A 19,033-nucleotide genomic window follows, 5' to 3' on the forward strand; every position below is an offset into this window, starting at 1 on the left:
CAGTGGCCCAAAATGTGCAAATTTTGCAACGACTGTAGGAAACGTCCATAAGAGCGCAAGTAAGGTGTGACAGTTCTCATGTTGTGCTGCAGTATCACAAATTTAAGTTTGTCAAAATTAAGTTTGTAAATTAAAGTCACCTTTGGTTTCAGACTGTTTCTAACATTTGCGATGAAGGCAGGTTAGAGAGGGGGGCCCCCTGTGAGTTTTTGCTCCAACACTCTAAAATCGCCCCTGCCCTTTGCATCCAACCATCTCCCCCTCTTTCCTTTGTGACGGGCTCCAATTTTATGTTTTATCACCAGCAAAATGCTAATGTCTTGGCTGTGCTCCATCTCTTCTTCCACATCCCGCAGCCATCACGCAGCAGGTCTGTACTGTGCAGCAGCTGGGTGTCACATGATAATCCCTCCTCTCAGTGTTTGCTATCACAGTGTGTCTCACAGCCAGAGGGAAAAAAGTTGTTTTCTTTTTAGGTAAAAGGTTGAGTTGAATAAGTGTTGGCAGACTCCCTCCGACTTGTAAATGGAGAGAAGGTCAGGAGAGATGTGAGTGTCAGTTTCCTGCCTGGTACCTGGGAGGAAAAGGTTTAAAGTCAGAGTTAAAATCCTGAATGTTCATATTTTAAACTTTGAAGGGAAGAATAAAAGTGTCTTTAAGTGGAAGATTAAGTGCAAGAGACCGCTACGATCTCCGTGCATGTAATTAAACTGCTGCATTACGTTTTCTGTTTGTCAGTATGTTGAGCACTCCTCCTGAAACTATCTACATCTTTTCAGGAGTTCATATGTGAAACAGCTTCATGAATGCTTTTAAATGAGCACCACTTCCTAGTCTCTTACCCTTGCTCATAACCATAGGAGACCCTGTATATTACACTGTCAGCATTTTCCAGTTCACACTGATGCTGTTCTGGGATCTGCTTTGACTCCTTCCTGTTGGCTGACATCACTTCACCAACCCAGACTTCTCAAAATCTGAAGAAGAAGACAAAGTCCTGCAGCAGGTCAAACGGTGTGGGAGTGGATTTCAACTTCTCCAGTGTGTCCTTAAGACTTTGTCAAACCCTTCTCAGCCTGCAGCCATGTTTGTCTTCTGACCTTTCTGTCCAGCCTCGGGCTAAATCCTCTGTCCAGTCCCCTCTGGCGTCATCAGTGTCAGTGAATCTAGTCCCCGATGTCATCATCACAAACATGACTGCTAATGAGAAACATTAGCAAGCGGCCCACCGAGGGAAACAAATTAACTGCCAATGGTGCAGAACAACCTTGGAACTTTATCCAAGACTTTTGATTAATCAAGGTTTATAAATCCCACTTTCTGAGAATTCATGATTTTTTTTTTTTAATAAAGTCTTTTGTTTTAAATTCAGGTGAGTGTTTTTGCATGAATGTGCATGTGCTGCTCCTATTGGAAAAAAATCTTTCTTTGTAATCTACAGTAGGTGTGAAAAATTGAACCTAAAACCCTTTTCACACATACGGAAATCTCCTGAAAAACTCAGAAGATTTGGCTACCCGGAGGTTCTTTAGGCTATGTGTGAACGCAAACAGCCGCATTTTTCGCGCGGACTTTACCCGGAGTTTCTCCGGCCAGACCCCTAGTATTTTTTTTGCAGAAAATCCGAGTGAGCTGATGTCTGAACGCGGCAGCATATACGTCAGTATGTTGTTCGCCACTCCTTTGTGGATGTTGTCATTCCATTGGATTACACATAGCATTGATATAAAGACAAATATTCTCATTATAACGTCGCGTAGCGGACTCTGTTGCTTCGGCCGCTACTTCCGCGTTGTTTATTTACGTCACGTCTTACCTCGGGAAATCCCCCGCGGCCCCCTCCCCTCTGACAGGGAAAGTCCCCCGCTGTGAGGAGCATATGTGAACGGCTAGGTCGGGAGAATGTAATTATCTAGATATTATCCGGAGTGCATATGTGAAAACGGCTTAACACAGTTAATAACATAGAAAACAGCCAAACATGGGTAGCTTTTTTTTATTGTTTTATTTTTCATAGTTTTTAGCAGTTGGCTATTGGTTATGTATTAATAATATACTTTCTTGTAATTTTGAAAATTAGCTGCCTCAACGATCATGTCTCCCTTTCCAACTTTATTATGTCAGGGAAATTGATTTTGACTGTTTATCTAACCTGGACCCTTGCTGTTTTGTTTGGTAAATACAAATACAACAAATACAATTCAATACAACGTTTTTTTGTTTGTTTGGATGGTCGGCTTTATATAAGTGGTTTATATGTCACATGGGTGTTAACACATTTTGGAAAAAATTAAGTATATAAAGATTTAAGTTGGTTTGAAAATGAATGTGTGCAGCCTGAAGTGTAGACAAAAACAAATAATGCAGCGATAACCGTCAGGAACAGGGTTAGGATGTCCTTTTCTATAGAGGCCTCCTGTCAGACTTCAAAAGTGAGAATTAGTCAAATGAAATTGTAAGTAAAGGCCAGACATGTGCTTCTTTGTTTTTTGCTTGGAGGTAAATGAAATGTTGGCCAACCTTATATCTGTTTATTATTAAGCAAGAAGCAGCAAATGGTCATGTGAACATGAAGACTGGACCTGCGTCTGTCCAAAGGTAACCTGCATGCCACCACCTCTTAAGCTCATAAACCGTCTTATTTTGTTTGTTTTATCAGTGGAAAGAACAGAGCGTAATACCAAAGTGTAATTTAAGAGATGGTTCTGTGCTGGATTTCTTGGCTCAGTCCATCAAAGTTTATCAAGTTATAGAGTGGCATTGATTGGTACATGGTGTTTTTTAGAAATCACAATCTGCCTTTTTTTCATACAAGTCAAGTGTGTTTACACATGACATCCCGAGAGCTGTTTAACAACCAGTACCAGTGGTCAATCTGCTGCTCCCTCTTCTTGGAATCGGTTGCAAGATACTTTAAATCTTCGGGAGCTGGTTTCCTTGAATGTTTTTCAAGGTCTTCTTAATGATCTGGAGGCAGGAACATCTGACTGTAATAACTATTCATTTGATATCATGCATGATCTTCTTGAGGGTGTGACTCAGTACGAGATCAAACTGCTGTTTGGATATCTCAAACGACACATCTCAGAACAGGACTTGCTTTCCAGGATTTATGGTTTTGATTATGGATTTTTAGAAAAAAAAAACGTCCCACAAAGATCATCTTGGATAGCGCTGACAATGGCATTGGTTTGAATTCTATTCAGACATTTTGTCTTGTGAAAAACATCCCACTGCTGTTTGGTGACATTATTCCTGCAGGAAACAAAAACTGGGAGCTGTTACTGTTGTTACTTCAAATAATGAACATTCACCTTCTCTCACTGACGGTATGACTGTTTATCTGAAGCATTTGATTGTTGAACACCACAAACTATTTAAACACTTGTATCCACACAAAAACTTAATACCTAAGCATCATTTTATGATCCATTACCCATCTACCATACGGAAAATTGGCCCCTTACTATTTATGTGGTCAATGAGGTTCGAAGCCAAGCACAAAGTTTTTAAAGATTATTTTAAAAATTTCAAAAACATAACCAAATCACTTGCTAAAAAGCATCAGATGGCCATTGCTTATCACTGGGAAACATTCACCCAGAAACAACAGGAATATGGGCCAATGAAACCTTTTTCCCTCACAGATGAAAATGTGGTCAATAATGACATGCTTGAAACGACTCGGTCAAAAGAAGTTTTCTCAACGAGTTGGGTTAAAGTTGACGGACTCGAGTATAAAGTTGGACTCGTTTGCTGTGCAATGGAAGAAGATATTCCAGTGTTTTGTCAAATAAGTGAAATATTGTTGGTTGAAGATGACATTGTTTTGTTGACATAAAAAGCTATTCACAGAGACTTTTGATGAACATCTTCATGCATTCAGAGTCTTAATAACTGAGGAAAGGTGCATGATAAAAATGTCAGAACTTAAGTTTCAGAAACTGTTTTGTATTCAGAGCTCATACAGTGCTGATGATTTGGGATTGTATATTGTACCTTCATTCTCAATGTTTTAATTTACAGAGAAGACAAATATAAATGTCACTGTTTGAAAAATACTTTGTTTATTAGAATTCATTCATACAATTAATTTTAACACTTTGTAGTGTAGATAGCCTCAAGGGAGTGAAACTAACACTAGCCAGGTAGTAAAAAAAAGTGTTGTAGCAGAGTTACTTGTCTAATCCGTAAGTGTTATTTTAACTCTGTTTAGCGAGTTGAAAAGGGAACTCTCTCACAGTGTTAAATGTTTAACTATTTTAAAAGTGTTAATTTAACTCTAAAAAGTGTGGAGCTATATAAACCCTGAAAAAGGGTTGAAATCAACTCTGTGGGAGTTAATTCAACACTGGTCTTTTTGCTGTGAGACTGTATATTAAGATGAACGAGCAGCAGCCGCCTGGGACTGAAGCCAAAACATTCAGTAAGTGCCTCCTCTTTGATAACAGAAGGGTTAAAGTTTAAATACACGTCCAATGTTTGTCAAACCTGGCGTCTGTCATGTTGTTATCACGCTGATTGATGTCACAGTTTTGTTTTTTTGGATAATAAACAGTTTGAATTAGTTGTCGATGCAAAAAGAGCGGAGGCAACGTCATGATTGACAGCTCTGTTAGCAAATGCTGCTTCCTTCAACAGATTAGAAAAGTTGAAGAACACTTTTATGCATCCCTCATGGGTGAATTACATTTTATAATTTGCTGTTAAGACATGCTACACACACGCACAAACATGTAGATGGACAGAGATGTCATGATGAGGGGCTGCACATAAAAGACCACAAACAGATGAAAGAGTCACCTGGCACCTCTCCAGTTACTAGACAGTTTCCACACTTGTTTTGCACCAGGACTTGAACCGTTGATCCTCCGCATCCCAACCCAAGTCCTTACAGACGGATCCAGGAAGAGGAAATGCAAGGCAAGAGACAATGTGACAAAAACAAACAATAGTCATTGAAGTTTTTATAACCGTAAGTGTCGACCCCAAATCGACACAAGAATCAGTTCTGCTGTGGACTGACCTGAGGGACTTAACGTTTTATCAGTATGTATAATGTGTGCTTCGGTTGGCACACGGGGGGAAGCGTCAATTCTGCAGATATGTCTTTGCTCCAAATAATGTTAATAATGTCAGCGTCCGTCACAGAGGTATTATGGCTTCACTCACAACAAAATGACTCAGAGATGTGTTGTCCATATAGATGTACTATCAATGGGACATACAGTTCTACTATACAGCTAGCAGGCAGTATAAGCTTAGACAATACCTGTGAGACTACAAATGTGCTTTTTTTTAAAACTCAGATTCCACCTGTAAGATGATGTGACATGCTAATAACGGAAATTTTACATATATTAGTGTTGTATATATCTCACCATACAATAAGAAAATGACTAAGCTCATTTCTAAATGTATCCATCGTTTAACTTTTTTAAAGGCTCTCTTAAAAATACATCAGGATTCATCTTATCGGCCTACTCAATATTTTATTTGACCTTGAAATCATGTCTGAATAAATTTAATGTTTTCCAATTAAAATGAGCTGGTATCGGACTTTTAATTGCTTTTAGGTTTCACCTTAATTATCTTGAATAAAGGTTGAGTTATGGAACTTTATTAGAAAATATTGCAAGTTAATTTAAAGCAGAGATGAAGATAATCAAAGTGCTCAACAAAAAAGTTTATTTCCAAAAGCAAATTAGAGTAGAGATGCTAACTCCTCTCAATGACTCGGGCACAAGTTAAGACCCTCAGTTTGGCTTCACTGGGAGAATAGAGTATAAACACAAAACCCTTTTCCTGGACTTTTACAGTTCCAGACACAGAAGATCGTCACCTGCAGGTCCTGACCCCGGCTCCACCTCAGCCTGCACCGCTGGCCTCTCACCTGTGCAGCCTTCCAAAACAGCAAACAAACCTCTCTTCTGGTCCTCACCCTCTGCCCTGACTTCTGTGTCAGTGTGAGCTCCATCTTTCACCCCTAAACTGTCAATCACCCGCAGACACTTCGCATTGTTCTCCACCTCAGGCAGCAAAACCAATTAGCGTCTCTGACAGTCGGCTGCAGAGCTTCTCCAAGTTTCCACGTTCTATTTTTATTTTCCTCTCCCCGTGACCAGGAAACAATCTCGTCCATTGACCCGTGTTAGCTAAAGGTCAGGCAGTGAGAAAATGCTGCAGGATACCGCAGTGTGGTTGTGATTTATTTGTCTACTGACTGTCCAAATCAGATCCTGTTTGTCCTTTTTTGTTGTTGTTGTTCAGAGAGGCTGATTAGTCTCTCTTGGGGTTTATCTCCAATCAGACAGATTTTACTGACTTAAATTTCACAGCAAAAATCCCAGAGAGGATGTACCAATCAAAGCGAAATCACCAGCAGAGTTTGTGTGAGCCCCTAAATGGAGAAGACCCCCGTGTAACTGTTAATTTCCTTTAGCAGCATGTGTCCGTTCTATTTGCATATGAAATCTGTGTTATTGTTCTCCGATGAGACATTCAGCTCTGGGGCTTTTAGAAAACACAAGTTCCTACTTCTGAGTCCATCTGGCAAACATTTGAGTCACTTGTGTAATTTGTTCAAATGGCAAAGCAATGAGATGTAAGAACAAACCAATTATAAGAGCATCCTTTGATTTCCTTATTTCTTTAACATTTAATTTACCGTGAGAAGGCAGGCTGGATTTCTAAACTACTTTAATATATTTTAAATATGGCTGTCTCAAGTTAATTGCAATGACATTACAGTCAGAAAATAACACATTGATGTTTTTTTGAGTGGTTCTCAACTGGTGGGTCGGGACCCAAAAGTGGACCTCTGAACTGTTTCCACTTTGTACCGTCTGAGGTCCAAACTGCACAATTTTTCATTAAATAATATCTGATGGAAAATTTGAGAAATGTGGGTCGCCATTTTTCATGAAGGAGTTGGTGGTGGGTCCTGAAGCTCGATCACTTTGAGAACCAATTTACTAGGAGAGCCTCATTTTCTTTCAAAATAAAAGACTGAAAAGCAATTCCAAACAGGAAGTAGATTACTGTATCTTGAGACAGTACAAAATACTAAATAAAGGAATAACAAAAAACTTTATGAAATTCAAATGAACAGAATGTCAAACATGCGATAAATAAATGCAATTAACCACGATTAACTATTGAAATTCAGTGATTAATCGCTATTAAACAAATTAACGATTTGCAGCCCACACACACACACTGTTTAAAATCCTTTCATGAAAACAAACTTGTTTTGCATTTTTTCTGAAATCAGAATTTCCATGAAAATACTTCCATCTTCTTTCACCTGCTCTCCATTCAGAGGGTGTTTGACGTCTGAAGGAGATGTTTTTGACGTCTGTAACCAGCTATAAGGACACCGAGGTCTGGACCTCTGTCATATTTTTTTAAAAAGAAGACAGCAAAAATTGTTACCAATCAATGTACGCTAGATGGCTTTTACTTTGAAAATACTTATACAGAAACACTACAAAGTCACAGCCTGCCCTACACTGCCTCTGTGTTTCTCGCTGCACTCACCGCCTACGAGTGGAAAAAACAACTTTGCAGGTGAGCAGAGAGAGCGAGAGAGAGAGAGAGAGATTACAGTACACATCACAGAGACAGCCTGACTAAAATATGAAAGGCAAGATGATATAATGGACTACAGAAGGCATTTACAAACTTTTCAGAAAGTCCTTGGACAGAGAACTAAAATTTGTCTCACCAGTTCCTTTCTTCACTTATCTTGTCATACACTCAGCCACCATTTACCTTAAACTTTTTTTACAATACTTTTATTCCTTTGCTAACGTCCTCAACCTCTCCCACGCTGTACACAGTTTCTCAACATGTGATTTCATTATACATGTCTTGTCTGTTCTTTTCTTCCAGCCCACTCAGTTTATTAACTCATTAATATGCATGCTATCATTTGGAAAAACAAAATGATTCACTGGCATTTTGACTCCAACCTTATGTACATGAAATGTTAATTTTTCATTCATTTATTATTAAAGTTTGTACTTTCCAATTTGAATTGTTAATCCTCCTTAGCTGAATATTAAAACTTTTTATTCTTTAAGACAGTTGACATACTCCTCTATCCTCACAATGCAAATTAATGTTCTCTCAATATTTTTATTTTCAATATTTCGCGTCTCCCTGTGTCACTCGTGGACACACTGAAATAAAAATCGAATGCTTCCCTTACATCTTTTTTTTAAATTTTTTTACCTCCCTCCCATTTTCTTTTTGTTAGACTAACTTCACACATTTGCATTCAAGAGTTGTGCAGAAATACTGCTAAAAAGATTACATTCTTTTAGTTGATTTAAAGCTCCAACTTTTCCTATTTGTCATTCTCTCCTATCTCCTTCTCTCCCTTTCTTTCTTTTCCTCTATTAGCAGGCCCCAGCAGGCTGATAGCAGGCTTTCAGTCAGAGAGGACAGAATAGTGATGTTTCTATCAGCAGACAGACGACTGAATGAACTTCCCGCTGTGAGACTGAGCGTCTGAAACCATATCAGCCCTCCTCCTGCTCGCCTTCCTGCCCTTTTAACCTCCCTCTTTTATTTCTCCTCTCTCCATGGCTCCCGTCAGCCTTTTGTCTCGTTCTGCCTCCCCCATCTCAGTCTGACTTTTTTTTTTACTTTTCCCTACAAACTGTTGTCCCCGCTAGGATCCCCTTTACTCCTATTTCAGCAGCTTTGTCTTATTGTGTGTTGCAGGAGCAGAGAGAAAAGCTCCATGATAAAACAGCAGAGTCCTGTTGATCACCATTTCTGGAGAACTCTCGATTATCAGGTTTCGGTTATCAGGCGTCGGACTGATTGTTGGAGTTTTGGGTGGTGGTGCAGTTTATTCTCAGAGGGAGCTGTTGTTCAACGGGCTGAAGCAGATCGTCTGACCATTTGTTTTGCAGATTTGACAACACATTCACGGCCTGACATATTATATTCTCTATTTCCTGTAAGATTCTATGAGATTCTGGAAACTTGGAAAAAATCAACCACATGTGAAGTCCTCTTTGAATCTGAGAGCTTCACTTAAACTGGGTTTGAATAAGATTTTTTATTTTAGGTTAAGAAACATCCTGAATAGGGACACTCACTACGTCCTACTAAATGCAAAACTTTTTGGTTTGTGGACATAAAAAGATCAACCGGAAGAAGGGTCCAATGGTAGCTAGCTGAAAGAGGGTACACTGTCACCTACTGTAAAGAATCAGATGTATTTCCGTCAATTACTTTATTCCCCCTCGGTGCTTGTGCTTATACTGGTACAAGAACAATTGTCCAATTAAATGAGCTAATCCAGCAGGACTGAACTGTGCACATAAACGTTCTGAGTCAAGATGTAGGTTTTTAACGTTTAAGCATCATCATCCTCGCTTGTCAGCACTAGAATAACTATTCTGTAAAACAAATTATTAATATTTTTATATGTTGGCCCTCGATGTCCGCCAAATGTTTTGCTCAAACTGCATAGACTGGCCTTAGCGCCAGTTAATGGTCCTACTCTCCTTGCTCTACTACCTGGATGTAAACAAGCACAGTGAATGGATAGCATCTCGTAAGAGTATCAGAGTAGTATAGTTTATCAGTATTTCAGATATGTTCTTATGTTGTCTGTGTCGGGTTGAACTGGCTCATCAGCCGCAGCAATGCATAACCACAGTTAGCAGTTGCATATGGATGTTAACGTGCAAGGAGGACTGAAGGCTGTCAGTGCTAGCACTGCTAATGTTAGCCAAACTTGGAAAACCATATCCACATATCATACATTGTTTACCTGCAGACTATATATAAATTAGACTCAGTTTTGACAGTTTCCTGAACGTTAGCTTACTTTACTACTAGTCGGTCAGTCTGAATTTATATTTCCTAGGGACTAGGGAATAGTTGCCTATAAATCACTTGTTCTGAATGTTAAATAGCCTACCAATTAGAATCTTTGATGCTAAATCGGTCCCACTTTTGGTGCAAACTTGTGAAATGGGACTTCCTTCGATTTTAATTGACAGAAATCAGCTGACATTTTTCTCCAGGACTGTAGAAGGTCAGAGGTGTCCTTTCGGCCCAGTTTTTTGGAATTCATGTGCATATTAATGACCAGTTCTGACATGCCACATTACCTCCAGGAAATACCTCACAATTGATTCTCGTCACAGAAGAATCTACGTTATTATCTAATCTGTTTTGGTTGATCTACATTCGGCTCTGATGACAAAGTGTTTGGAGAAAACGCTCTGCTGCCGTGAGTGCAAATAAATGTGAGCAGCCTGAAGTGATCCTAATCAATTCAGCAAAGACCCAATCTTCAAGCGGCGTAAACATGCCGGCTCAGGAGATTGGAGGAGTGATTAGATTGCCTTGAAATTTAATTTGGGTTTCAAAAGTCAAGACATGAACCAGACAGAGCTGCGTTTGTTCTTTATGAATCAGACCAAAACAACGTGCTGTATGACAGTGCATGTTATTAATGATTATAACTAGTATTATTTATTCCCCTGTCAGATCATTGTCGAATGTTGTTTGTCGTATGTTGAAGTGTCAGTTTTTCCTGTGACTCCCTGTGTTTTTTAGTTGGACATTTCTTTGACAGTAAGTTTGTTTTACCTTTTTGCCGTTTTGTTTTAAAGGTCCCATATTCTGCTTTTTTCTGGTTTTATATGCTCTTTAGTGTGTTTTCCAAGTGCCCTGTGCATGTTTAGGCACATCTATGTGCAAAAATTCAAAGTCCGTGGAAACGCGGCTTCTCCTACGTCCTCCTGTTAGCTGTAGCATTAGCTGCATGTAACGCTCGGTTCTAGCCCCCCTCGATAAAAATTTGTCAGTCCGACGTCATTGTCAGTGTGAGATCACTGATCTAAGTCCATTGGCTCGTTGTGGCAAGCCCTGCAGCTCATGATGCACGCTCGTTAACTTCTGTAGCACAAATTATTTGAATCTCAAAATCTGAGTCAGGAAGTACTGAGAAAGAAGGATAAAAACTGGATACATAAAGATTACTAGTTTTATCAGGTGTTTCATATTAAAAGCTGTAGAATCTGATATACTGATGTCTCATGACGATGTCTTGTGATTTTCAAAACCTTTTCTGCACTAGAATTGAATGAAGATTGTGAAACACACGTTTGTTTAAAACACCAGAAGTTAAAGTAGATACATGAGAAACCAAATTAGAAAGGCTCTTAAAATAACTGTACCTACTAAAATAAAAAAAATGTGAAATAAAAAAAATCAAAAACAAAAATTATGTTCTGCTGAAAAGATTGGATTTTTCTTTGTCATGCACAGATAACTTCTCTTAATCAAACATCAGTATATTGTTGTTGAGGAGATAGGTAAGTGTATTTATAGAGCACTATTGAGTCTCAAAGTTGCTTTTGAACACACCCTTAAGTCAACTCAACACACTTGTTTGTTTTTGTAAGGTCTGAAACCCTGTTGGGTTATTTCCAACTAACCTATAATTGAGCCTCAAACTTTACACATGATATTTTATTCTACAATTCTACAATTCACTTAGCAGACGCTTTTATCCAAAGTGACGTACATCAGAGAGTAAGAACAACACAAGCAAGGTTGTAGAAGAAAGGGAACAATGTCAGTAAGAGCAAACGATCAGCTTTGAGTCCGATTGGACACACAGGTGCTGACAGGAAGTGACCAGAGGCAAAGCACAACATTGACGGCAGTTCTTGAGAGCTCTAATCAGTATAGAAACCATCTTATAAGTCGTCGTTATCAAACAAAAACCATCGTCACAACCATCATCATCATCAATAATATGGAGACCATCATCATTAAGTTAGTAGGTATTCATGAAAGAGCTGGGTCTTTAGCTTTTTCTTAAAGGTGCAGAGGGACTCTGCAGATCCAATGGAGTTTAGAAGTTCATTCCACCACCGGGGGGCGACAGAGGAGAAGAGTCTAGTCAGCGTTTTAGGACCCTGTTGTGAAGGTTGGATCAGACACCTTTCATTGGCAGAGCGTAGTGGGCGGGAGGGAGTGTAGACCTGGATGAGAGAGTTAAAGTAAGGAGGAGACGTTTTTGTCGCTGTTTTGTAAGCGACCATTTTTTGGGTTCTTGAACCCCTAGAGCCTGTTGATATGAGAGGGTGAAGAAAGACACATTGCAAAAACAGCCAAGTTCAAGGAAGTGACCTTAAAATTAAAGTTTTGATGTGACAAAAAAAAGCTGATATTTGTATCTTGAGCCTTTGGCTGATTGGCAAATATTCTCAGTCCTGTCACGGACCAGGGGTCTAACTTTTCATGCATAACTTTGAGGGTTGGAGAGGGTTTCTATAAAACCTAATCTATCAGATGCTGATAATAAATTGCATCCAGAGCATTCTTGGCTCTAACATGCAGCTGCTGATTCTCATCGAGTTCGGCGTTTTTCGCATCATCTCGTCAACATTGCAGCCTTTTTGTTCAAAGACTGACGCCATTAAGAATCAACAACTGGGGCAAACAGACACTTTCACTTAGGTTTTGTTCACTCAGCTCAAAATTTTCTTTACAAATGCGTCCTATATCCTGCAGAGATGGGAAATGCTTACTGATAACTCATTTCAACAGGGCCAAATCTGCCCGGTGGGGAAATTAAAGTGTAGCCGTCGGCTCCGCCTCGACTTTGCTGCTTTCTGTGTGAACACACAAACGAGTAGAGAAAACCTATCTTGGTTTAAAAAGATCTATTTGCAAATACATTATTCATGTTCCCTCATGTAAGCACTAATATATTTTTACCTGCTGCTATGTTTAATTCATTACCTGCAGACGTTTTTCATGCCTCCATACTGCAGGGGAATAAATTGTGCGATATGTTGTGGGAGATTTCTCGGTGGCTGTTGTGTCCACTCAGACTGCCTGCCCCGCACAGCACTAATGATTCCCTAAGCGCACAAATCCTCCTTACTCAAGCAGTAAATATTTTTTCTGGGGGTTCGCAAATTGGGCAAAAATGCCGGATGAAACAGGTGGCAGATTGTGGCAGATCTGTTATTGTTTTCCAGGACAGTCCGGTGTTTAAAATGGCATCCGCACTAATGGACAACTCACATCTTCCTGACACACCTTAATGGCAACTATCTGTCAAAGTTTCTTTACTGTTATGTGGGCTGGAAGAAACTTTAGAAAAGTTATGTTTTCTGTTCAAATATTGACACTAATTGATTGCAAATGGGAGTTTCTCATGGGGAAACATTTTTTCCCCATTGTGTTGTTTGCAAAAAGGTTGCCAGGACCTTGCTTCATTGTTGCACCTCAGGATCATGGCTGTACACTCCTATTGGTTGTTAACAATGGTTACATCATTGAAAAATAGAGTTTGCGTAAATCAAGATTACAAAAAGACCTGGGATAATATTTGATTTCATGGTAACATCAAAACAAGAACAAGACTGCCTTCAAATTGAGTTTCATGACCCCCTTACACCAAACGACTACGATCACGGGAGTGCTTCCTAACTCCAGATAAACACATGATTTTATTCTTCTTATTATATTTTTGTCTGTGATTTTACAATAGTTTTAAAAAAGTTTATTAGGTGTAAAGCCAGTATTTTAAAGAATCACTTCAATGTAAGAAATGTGTCTCAAGATTATTTCTGTTTGACTTGAATGCTTAAGAGTTTCAGGATTACATGTTGGCCTATGTTTCAAACAGAATATCCGTCACACTAACCCATACGAGAAAAGCACAGACAGCTGACTCCACTTTGCCGATTCAAGGCCTGCACCCTCTTCCTTACAGCTCTCCACTTAACTGATAAGAGTTTGCAGAGGTAGCCAATTGTTATGATAGCAGGGCTATAAGCTGGCTCTGCAGTGATATGTATCAGAATGAGCACCGGCTCCTCTCTGCAGAGGCAAACGGAGGAAACGCTGGGAATACTTCGGAGGGAACATGAAGAGTTTAAGGATAAACACAGAAACGTGTGTGTCGTCTGCAGGCGGCCATGTTTTAGGAGTTGTCCTCTGCTGTTATTTCTGCATCTCTCCAGGGACGCTTATGTTTCCATTAGAGATAAGAACCATGTTACCTCTTAAGAAAGAAGAGAAGAAGAGTCAGGTGAACTGAGGCTCTGAATTATTCTGAGTAGCTTGATCTAATCAGATACATCTTTAACTGATTCAATATCTGCCCTGATTTTAGTTGAAGGCATTAAATCAAGAATAATATGAATGACAAGATCATGAATTAAAAGTGACTCATTATTAAGTTATCAAATACTAAGCAGAGGTTTGGACTGGATGGGATTTGAGTGTTCAAGAATCGGCTGGAGGTGGCTCCAAGAAGTCTGGGGCTGTATTCACAAAGCCTCCTAAGCACTAAGAGTTACTCCTAGTGACTAATATCTAAGAACATTCTTAGAATCAGGATCCCTGTAAAGATGAAGGTTATTCACAAAGTGTCTCAGCCCCTATGAAGAGTTTCTCAAGCTGAGGAGAAAATGGAGAAATGTTCTCCAAACACTTCATGAAGAGTGTTTTTTTAATCAGACAAAAATGATTTGTGCAGACATTTCAATCCATCTGACTTTTTTCAGTTTAAAGTGAGACATGCATGTTGAGTTTGTCTACATGAGGTTACCTCCACAGGTTCATCCAATCACTATAAGACCCTTTACCTGCTGATGTACCGATCAGCATGTGAAGAAGATGCTGCACAAATGGGCATGTGATTTCAAACACCTTGTAGGCTTGTATACATTTAAAGTATGTCTAACAATTTATCACACAGATGCTCATTTCATAGTTTTCATAATTACATAATATTTGACAAGATTACATTGCATTGGATCAACCAATCACAGCTTCTGAAAAAAGTTGTCATACCTAGCAACAGGGTCAACCACGCCTCCTCACTAATATAAAAGTTCTGTCTCTTACTCAAGTTGCTCTGAGAATGTTCCTAACTCACTCTTAAGCTAAGTCAGGAGCTCTCTGAGAGGATTCTCAGAATATTTGTGAATACTGGCCCAGGTGTCTTGTTCTTTATTTGGTATCTCTTAGAACCCTGACTAGCAGAAACAAATCCCGTCAGCCCTGCAAATGTGTCGCTCAAATGTTCAATTATTACAATTTCTTAAATTCTGAGACTTTTCAACCTTTGAGGTACTTTAAGAGTTGATTTTTTGTATTCTTACTGACTGATTCTCAAGGCGCTAGGCCACAGGTTTCCTTGCTTATCAGGAGCGTATATTGACTTTACCTGTGATGTTCTCCCTCACCTGATGGCTGATGATAATCAGCTGGGCTGGGAGGTGATATGGGGGGGGGGGGGGGGGTCAGAGTTTCCCTGCACAGCTGGCTGTGTGTCAACACCATCAGTTGGCTTTCTGTGTGTTCTGTATGAATGAATATCTCAGTTGAGTTTGTGTTTAAAGATATATTGTTCTTCTGGCCACTTTCTACTCCATCCCATTCCCCCTTTGAATGTTGACGCTCACTTCCAAGTTTGTCTATCATTTTGATAGAATTAGTGGTTTTGGAGGGCTTTGTTTCTAGGGGAACACAACAGTATTTTAACATAAGTATTTGTACTTGACTCATTATCAAGGTCAAAGACATGACATCATTTTAGATGTTAGTAGATTTAATGACCTGTTCTATGGGCACAGACGACAGATCCAGCCAATGGCCTGAATAAAAGAAAAAAAGTGATTTATTGATGTCTGTATTTCAAAAAGTAAAAAAGAACAATAGTTGTAGTTGAAAATATATATTTGAAAAAAACAAATGCACGACAAAAAGAAAAGGCAGGTCAAAACAAATAATGTTTTTTTAAGCTTGGATAAAAGAAGAAAGGAGTGACGGGGAGCGATAGTGAACGCTTCCCTTCATGCTGTAGGTGGGCAGATAATTAGTCAAACTCTGACTTCAAACTCTCCAGAAAGAAACTCGTCAGACGCTCAGATTACAAACTGAAAGGGGTGCTGGGTAATTTACCATCAGCCTGATATGAGAACAAAGAGACGATGACAACACGCCGAGGACCCCCAGTCAAAACACAGCTTTCATCAGTGCTCCTGTTTGATCTCTTCGGCCATTTATCCTACGTTTGACAGATAAAGTTGCAGCATCTGACAGACTTTTTTTTTTCTGTATCTATAGAAGAAAAATGTTGTTATCTTTCATTAATGCAGCTCATGCAGGCAGACGGCTGCGTCGATGTATGAAGTATGAAATTCTCAGACTTGTCCTTTTTTCAAGGTTTCTTGACAATACTTGTGCAATGTTTCAATCAGAGCATTTGAATTCCACTACATTTTAAATCAAGGTTCATCGTCATTTATTTATTAATTCCAAATTCATTCTTCATGAAATATACACTTGCTTGTAGTTACCGGGGTCCAGACCAGGAATTGATTTATGACTCAGAGATCAAGACCGGAACCTATTTGACTGAATCCAGCACCTCCTTCGTTTTGAATTTAAATGACGGGGGAGTCTCTTCTTTTCCTGTTTGTATACACTTTTAAATAATTTTAGTTTTTTTAAGAGAGTGTTTTATTATTACAAAGAAGCCATAAACGGTTAAGTCTTCAGCCTTCATCCTGGAATAAATACAGAGTGTCTGGGAGTTTGTTTCAGATAAATGGAGCAGGAAAAACTGAACACTGCTTCTCCATGTTTAGTTAGGACTCTGGGGACAGAAAGCAGGCCGGTCTCAGGCGACCTGAGCATCCTGGGTAGTTTGTGTTTCAGCCCTAAAGAAGATATAAACTCCAGAAAAAAATATAAAAAAGTTATTGCTACACTAGTCTACATTTTCATTAAAATTAATATTAAAGAGTCTAAACAAATCTACTCGTACTATCCTTATCTGTTCACGTCTTCTCCTCGTGCGGCAGGTTTTGATTCGATAAGATGAATCTGAATGAAAGTCATTCACTTGTATTGATTTCTCTTATCAGCGAATGCCATAAAAAAAAGGAGCATCTCTGGTATTTTATACATTCTGTGTGCATTCTGCTATCTCATCTCTGACAACCCTGATAGTCTGGCAGATTGATGCCTGCAGGATCGGTCTCTGTAAAGAAGTCTTTAAGCTTTGCTAAATGTCACCCTAACCTTCTGGATGGCTGTAAGAGATCCAGTCTGACGTGACACCTGAAGGGGGTCTGAGAGTCCTGAAGAGTCAGTGAGTTTATGAACCAAATGTCACTTGTTTGTTAAGCAGACCACATTTCAATAATAAAGCTCATGCAGGACAGCACATTGTGCTTAATTACCCATTATACTCAAACATTTAGCACTTTTTAAATTATTGACATTTAATGACTTTTCAATTCTTTGACTCCTGTCTGGATATTTTCCTGTACGTCAAATTAATTTATTACATTCTGGGGAGGACTATATCCTGTGCAAATGTCCAAACCTTTTTGCCAGAGATGATGAGATTATGAGGATGTGGAACAGTGCAGCAATTATCTCCTGCCATTCTTCACCTATCCCATTCAATACACACCTGTTTCCACTTCTAATCAGCCACCAACTCGTTTGTCCCGATACACTTATCACCCTGTAGAAGAATAATACTGGTGGGTTGGGAGAGGTGAATGACCAAAGTAAATCAATGGGAAATTTGACAAAATTAGTCAAAACTTTGACAAACACTGTACACAAAGTTTCACAACAAATCTTTTACCCAACTTCATCGGGTTCTTGTTGATGTCCATAAATAAGTGTGCATTGATCTACCTTTAGGTGAGTTACACATTACCCTATGGTATATAATTTATTTTTTGTAAACATGCCTCCTCCTCCTACCAAAAAAAAAAAGGAGACAAAGGGAGGAAGCAAGACAAGAAACACTGTGGAGAGAACTACAAAATAACACAGGAAACACTAAAGACTACGTCTTGACTATGACTATTTGTTCCCGCTGCTTCATCTGCGGCGTATGAATAGGATTAGTTATTTCTGATGGTCTCACTATATAGCAGCCTCTGCCATCAGTGTCTGAATGTGTAGATGTGACGTGCAGTGTAAAGCGCTTTGAGTCAAACTAGAAAAGCGCTCTACAAGCTCAAGACCGTTTACCATTTACCGTCAAAATAAAGTAAATATTGAATTTAATGAAATCGTGGCATATTTCACATCATCACGAGCCAGTTTTTGAATAAGAACTTAATTAGTTCCTTTTTTCCATACACATTTTAAAGCTGGTTTTAGTCTTTTCATGACGTTGAGAAAATGTGATTCAGCAAAGCATTTATGGGAATTATTATAGCGTAAGTGCTAAACATGTTTTTTAAATGCAGTAATCTTCTATATTCATAGCATGCATTGAGTTGTCCTCCCCAACCATAATGAATAAAACACTAGCAGATGGTAATCCTTGAATTACTTGCATTTTAAGCCTTGAGTGAGGCGCTGCTGATGAGAGGATCAACTTCCTCCAGCTAGAAAAACAACAAAATGTGCATCATGTGGAGAGAAGAAGAGCTGTGGATCAAAGGAGGGAGAGATCTAATCAAAGAGGCTAAGGAATGACTCCAGGTTGTCTTTACTCCGCCTCATTAACACTCAGCGTCCACACAGATGTTTTATGCATTACATAGCTGGTAGATTGAAGTTAAAGCTGCAGTTAAATAAATGTCATGGGGTGAGAAAATGAGTTGCGGCGGGACGAGTTGTGTGCGTTTCACCAAATGTGACTCAGCTTGTTGTGCATTAAACATTTAAAGCTGTAGGCTTTAAAGTCGCCGCCGCTCCGCTCAATTTTCCTGAATCAACCTTTGATTCATCACGACCTGGATGACTGAGAAGAGACACTTTAACAGCTGCTGTTTGCGGACGCATTTTGGCAAGGATACCCTTCAACTGTTGTGAGAGTATGAACGGACATCCCTGGAAGTTAGCTGACTACAAGAAACATCTTTGTTTCAGTCTGAGATGCAGAAAACAAAGGAGCATCCCAAACGGCCTATGATTGGGTTCCACTGTGAAAGGGAACCAACTGCTCAGTTAGAGAGTTCGACTTTACCATCAATGCCTTATAAACAAGAAT

This window comes from Labrus mixtus, chromosome 8 (assembly GCF_963584025.1).
Source record: "Labrus mixtus chromosome 8, fLabMix1.1, whole genome shotgun sequence".
NCBI classification, from domain to species: domain Eukaryota; kingdom Metazoa; phylum Chordata; class Actinopteri; order Labriformes; family Labridae; genus Labrus; species Labrus mixtus.